Below are 6432 nucleotides of genomic sequence, written 5' to 3'. Positions count from 1 at the left end.
CCCAGAACCAGGCAAGCGGGCAGTCTGGCAGAGGAAAGTGGTGTGTATGTTTAATATGTTAGTGAATGTAGTGTCTTTGTGTGGCTTGGAGGACTTTGAGGAGTGTGTGTGTGTGTCTGTGTGCCTGTGTCTACGTGCATGCGTGTGTGTTGTTTTTGTGTATTCAGCGTGACCGCTGTGTGAGCGATGTTGGGCACCGCTGGGTCTTTATATCAAAGGCAGTCAGTGGATAGAGCTGTTGGAGTCTGTCAGTCGCAGTAAAGTAATGTGCCACACACACGTACACACACACACACACACACACACACACACACACACACACACACACACACACACACACACACACACACACACACACACACACACACACACACACACACACACACACACACACACACACACACACACACACACACACACACACACACAGACACCGGAGCCAAATGGCACTGTAAAACCCAAGAGAGACCAGAGAGAGACCAAAGCATCCATTGCAGCGGTATGGGGTTGCCATGGACATGGCATGGTGTTGCTATTACGGCCTGTTCGCGTGCCTGGGGAGGGGGTGGTAGTTTGGCACAGCATAAGATATAGAGCTCAAAAGAGCATGGAATGGAGTGGTAGCGGAAAAGATTGTGGTCTTCCTGTCTGGGTTGGCGCCCCCCCATGGGATGTGCCGTGGCGGAGATCTTTGTGGGCTATACTCGGACTTGTCTCAGGATGGTAAGTTGGTGGTTGAAGATATCCCTCTAGTGGTGTGGGGGCTGTGCTTTGGCAAAGTGTTATATGCAAAGAGTTATATCCTGCCTGTTTGGCCCTGTCCGGGGGTATCATCGGATGGGGCCACAGTGTCTCCTGACCCCTCCTGTCTCAGCCTCCAGTATTTATGCTGCAGTAGTTTATGTGTCGGGGGCTAGGGTCAGTCTGTTATATCTGGAGTATTTCTCCTGTCCTATGTGTTGTCCTGTGTGAATTTAAGTATGCTCTAATTCTCTCTTTCTCTCTTTCTTTCTTTCTTTCTCTCTCTCAGAGGACCTGAGCCCTAGGACCATGTCTCAGGACTACCTGGCATTTTTATTTATTTATTTTTATTTCACCTTTATTTAACCAGGTAGGCAAGTTGAGAACAAGTTCTTATTTACAATTGCGACCTGGCCAAGATAAAGCAAAGCAGTTCGACACATACAACAACACAGAGTTACGCATGGAGTAAAACAAACATACAGTCAATAATACAGTAGAAAAATAAGTCTATATACAATGTGAGCAAATGAGGTGATATAAGGGAGGTAAAGGCAAAACAAAGGCCATGGTGGCGAAGTAAATATAATATAGCAGGTAAAACACTGGAATGGTAGATTTGCAGTGGAAGAATGTACAAAGTAGAGCTAGAAATAATGGGGTGCAAAGGAGCAAAATAAATAAATAAATAAATAAAAAACAGTAGGGAAAGAGGTAGTTGATGATGACTACTTTATGACTCCTTGCCGTCCCCAGTCCACCTGGCCGTGCTGCTGCTCCAGTTTCAACTGTTCTGCCTGCGGCTATGGAACCCTGACCTGTTCGCCAGACGTGCTACCTGTCCCAGACCGTGCATGCGTGTGTGTGTAGTCAATTCACACTGCCGTTCCCGGTATCACTTTGTCCACCTGACCCATCCCCCGATTTCTCTTCCGTCAGAGAGAGAGTTCACAAGTGTGTGTGTGTGTGTATGTCTATCGTTCGTTTATTTTCATGGCAGATTGTGTAACACACACACACGCGCAAACACACACACACACACAGGTATACTGTATATGCAACCTGCACTATTGATGCGGGCCAGTGAAGGGGGAGGATGCTGCCAAATGTTTTTAGAGAGAGAGAGAGTGAGGTAGAGAGAGTGAGGTAGAGAGAGAGAGCGAGGTAGAGAGAGAGAGAGAGAGAGAGAGAGAGAGAGCAAGGTAGAGAGAGAGAGAGAGAGAGAGCGGTAGAGAGAGAGCGAGGTAGAGAGAGAGAGACAGAGAGAGAGTGAGGTAGAGAGAGAAAGAGACAGAGAGAGAGAGAGGGCGAGAGAGAGAGAGAGGGGGGATACAGAGCGAGAGGGAGAGAGAGAGAGAGAGAGCGACTTAGAGAGAGAGACAGCGAGCGACTTAGAGAGAGAGACAGAGAGAGAGAGAGGTAGAGAGAGAGAGAGAGTTAGAGAGAGAGGTAGAGAGAGAGCGAGTTAGAGAGAGAGACAGAGACAGAGACAGAGACAGAGACAGAGACAGAGACAGAGAGAGAGAGAGAGAGAGAGAGAGAGAGAGAGAGAGAGAGAGAGAGAGAGAGAGAGAGAGAAAAGACAGAGAGAGAGAGAGAGAGAGAGAGAGAGAGAGAGAGAGAGAGAGAGAGAGAGAGAGAGAGAGAGCAAAGCCATCAACTACAGAGAGAGAGAGAGAGAGAGGTAGAGAGAGTGAGAGAGAGAGAGAGAGAGAGAGAGAGAGAGAGAGAGAGAGAGAGAGAGAGAGAGAGAGAGAGAGAGAGAGCAAAGCCATCAACTACAGAGAAATAAGCCTAGAGAAGAGTCCCCAAAGCAAGCTGGTCCTGGGGCTCTGTTCACAAACACAAACAGACACCACAGAGCAACACAATTAGATACAACCAAATCATGAGAAAACAAAAAGATAATTCTTCCAACATGTCAAGTAATTAACAAAAAACAGGGCAGACTAGAATGCTATTTGGCCCTAAACAGAGAGTACACAGTGGCAGAATACCTGACCACTGTGACTAACTCAAACTTAAAGAAAGATTTGACTATGTACAAACTCAGAGAGCATAGCCTTGCTTTTGAGAAAGGCCGCCGTAGGCAGACCTGGCTCTCAAGAGAAGACAGGCTATCTGCTCACTGGCCACAAAATGAGGTGGAAACTGAGCTGCACTTCCTAACCTCCTGACAAATGTATGGCCATAGTAGAGACACATCTTTCCCTCAGATTACACAGATCCACAAAGAATTCAAAAAACAAACCCGATTTTGATAAACTCCCATATCTACTGGGTGAAATATCACAGTGTGCAATCACAGCAGCAAGAAAAGGGCAACCAGTGAAGAACAAACACCATTGTAAATACAACCCATATTTATGTTTATTTATTTTCCCTTTTGTACTTGAACTATTTGCACATAATATGACATTTGTAATGTCTTTATTCTTTTGTAACTTCTGTGAGTGTAATGTTTACTGTTCATTTTATTGTTTATTTCTCTCTCTCTCTCTCTCTCTCTCTCTCTCTCTCTCTCTCTCTCTCTCTCTCTCTCTCTCTCTCTCTCTCTCTCTCATAGGTTCTGTTCTTATGCTAGACTGTTGCTACAGTGTACAGCAGCATTTGCTTTTTTCCTCGAATCCTATTTCACGGCATGTGTTATGAAAGCATTTTTGCTGTTCCTTTCTGACCCTCTCTCCTTTTCCCCTCTCTTCTATCTCCCCAATTTCCTCTCTCTCTCTCTCTCTCTTTCCTCTCTCTCTTTCCCTCTCCCTCCTCTCTCTCTCTCTCTCTCTCTCTCTCTCTCTCTCTCTTTCTCTCTCTCTCTTCCTCTCTCTCTCTTTCCCTCTCCCCCCTCTCTCTCTCTCTCTCTCTCTTTCCCTCTCCCTCTTTCCCTCTCTCTTTCCCTCTCTCTCTCCCCCTCTCTCTCTCTCTCTATTTCTCTGTCTCTTTCTATCTCTCAGAGTCTGTCACATTGCCCGCTGTATGACTCAGAGTCCTGAATATTCCTCCTTCTCAGTGATGGAGGGATGTCGTTTCTGAGGAATGTAATCCTGCATGCCAGGAGCGTCACAGCGCACCAAGAGAGAGAGAGAGAGAGAGAGAGAGAGAGAGAGCAAAAGAGAGAGAGAGAGAGAGAGAGAGGGAGAGAGAGAGAGAGAGAGCAAAAGAGAGAGAGAGAGAGAGAGAGAGAGAGAGAGAGAGAGAGAGAGCAAAAGAGAGAGAGAGAGAGAGGGAGAGAGCGAGAGAGAGAGCAAAAGAGAGAGAGAGAGAGAGAGAGAGAGAGAGAGAGCAAAAGAGAGAGAGAGAGAGAGAGAGAGAGAGAGAGAGAGAGAGAGAGAGAGAGAGAGAGAGAACAAAAAGAGAGAGAGAGAGGGAAAGAGAGATAGGGAGAGGGAAAGAGAGAGAGAGAGGGAGAGAGGGAAAGAGAGAGAGAGAGAGAGAGAGAGAGAGGGAAAGAGGGATGGGGGAACAGAAGGAGAGCAGACGGAACGTGGACGAGGGGGGCTGCAATAGCGAGCCAGCCAGGAGAGGAGAGTAGAGGACAAAGACGGGGAAAAGAGGGTAGACGACAAATATAACAAAAGTTGCATCCCTCTTCACAGCAGTAACACTCATCTTATTCACCGGCAGTGAAGTAAGACAAAACAAATACAACACACGTGTGCCATATAGACAATACACTCTTAGAAAAAAAGGTTACAAAAGGGTTCCACAGCTATCCCCATAGGGGAACCGTTTTTGGCTCCAGGTGGAACACTTTTGGGTTCCATGTAGAACCCTCTGTGGAAAGGGTTCTACATGGAACCAAAAAGGATTCTACCTGGAACCAAATAGGGTTATTCGAAGGGTTTTCCTATGCTGACAGAATTTAGGTTTAAGACATCTTTTTTTTTTCTAAGAGTGGAGCTCAACATACAGGTGTAGACATTATTCAACACTTTGTCTTCAACTTGTCTTGGGATAATCCTCCAATGAGAAGGCAGAGACAGAGACACACCCTCCCACCTCATATGAAGGAAACCTGTGTCGCTGTGAGAGACCAACTGGCCGTCCTTACATGTTCATGGAACTAACGCACACTCACATACATAGTGACACATATATACATACACAGACATTCGTGCACACAATCATGCTAATAAATAAACAGCTGCATGAATGGGAGAACGAGAGAAAGAAAGAAAGATAGAAAGAGCGGAAGAGAGAGAGAGCAAGATGCCTGAAAGTCACGCTACGAGGAACCATAACGACGCGCAATAATGAAATTGCTAATATTATTACTATAACAGTTGATGGAATACAAATGTGACATACAGGGAGATAATTGGGTACAAGAGTTGCATTGGTAGTTTCTCATCTTAAAGGCATTAAACTCCTGCCTTTTGCTAGCGCTTTAGCTCAGCACCACAGAGTATTATGCAGGTCCCATGACTGAGTTATTGCTCCATGTGTTTTTCTTTCTGCCTTTTCTGTTGCCTTTGGCTCACGGGTCTCTCGCTCCCTGCCCTGCGGCGAAATGTGATATAAGGAAAAAGCAAGGGATGACAGGATGGAGGGATGAGAGGAAATGGAGGGACACGTAAGGAGGAAAGAGGACGCGGGGGGCTTACCTTGCGTTTCTCTCCACCGAGCGTTGAAGGTTAGATGGAGGAATGTGATGTGTGTGGGTGTCAGTGAGGTGGTAATTTCAGGTGGGTCCTCTGGCTCCTCTCCTCCTTCAGCCACTCATGTCTCCCGGAGAAATTGGGATGGTATCAGATCAGTCAATATCAACAACAAAAAAAGGAATAAAAAATAAATAAAAACGTAGAAATGCCTCTGGTTTTAAAGCTTTTAAAGCTTGTTAGTTTACATGTGCAGAGGAAGGGAGGGGGGACGACAACAACAACAGAAAAAAAATGAATATTTTCACCAACTGCAGGTGGAACAAATTGTATTTTTCTTTTGGTTCTTCCTCTGTCTCTCTGGAGGAAATTTAGTCCATGTGCTTCTGCAGAAAATGAGCGAGTGAGAGAGAGAGACTCTGAGAGAGGGACAGAGTGAGAGCGAGAGAGGAGGGGAAAACGTCTATGCCGTCTTCAGGCTGACTAAAAGTGGATCTGAGGTGCACCTTCTGAATCTCAGCGCTCTCACACTCCGAGCGCTCTCACACTCCGGGGTGGAAAGTAGGAGGGAAGGAGAGAGAGAGAGAGAGAGAGAGAGAGAGAGAGAGAGAGAGAGAGAGAGAGAGAGAGAGAGAGCAAGCGAGAGAGTAGAGAGACAAGCAGTACATGCAGGCAGGTAGGCAGTACAGGCAGGCAGGCTATTCTAGTCGGCTTGGCTGAGAGGTAAGTGCAGTGCACTCCCACTCCCACAGCTTATAACTAGGGGCTGTGCACCTCCCAGGTCCAATCTCCTCACCCTAGCTTTACTCTGCGCTCCCTCTCTCACTTCAGGCTTATTTTGGGAAAAGAGAGTCAGGATTGTTCCTTGGGTTCCCTGCCACACAAAAGACAAGTGTGTGAGGGTGGATAGAGTGAGGTAGGACTGAGAAGGGAGTGGGCAGGATGGGGTAGCAGCACAGAGAGGGGTGGGGTAGAGTGAGGGAGGGAGGGAGGGGGCGGGGTGGTAGCTTCTATTGCCCCCTTTATTTACCCTCCCTCACTCCATCACACCCTCCCTGCCTCCCTCCCTCCCTCCCTGCCTCCCTCTCTCCTTCAG

At 47.0% G+C, this 6432-nt stretch overlaps 1 protein-coding gene across 1 annotated transcript in view; it reads right to left on the bottom strand.

Annotated features, from left to right (window-relative positions):
• Positions 1-6171, bottom strand: part of LOC118399585 (collagen alpha-2(VIII) chain-like) — a 133528-nt gene extending 127357 nt beyond the window's left edge. Inside the window, exon 1 of the mRNA XM_052472481.1 lies at positions 5343-6171. The gene's annotated coding sequence lies outside the window, so the exon portion shown is untranslated. The remainder of the gene's footprint in view (positions 1-5342) is intronic.
• Positions 6172-6432: the final 261 nt, after the last annotated feature.

Source organism: Oncorhynchus keta, chromosome 20, assembly GCF_023373465.1.
Source record: "Oncorhynchus keta strain PuntledgeMale-10-30-2019 chromosome 20, Oket_V2, whole genome shotgun sequence".
Classification (NCBI taxonomy): Eukaryota; Metazoa; Chordata; class Actinopteri; order Salmoniformes; family Salmonidae; genus Oncorhynchus; species Oncorhynchus keta.
Note: the sequence above shows the minus strand (reverse complement) of the source record. Positions and strands in the feature narration are given on the sequence as shown.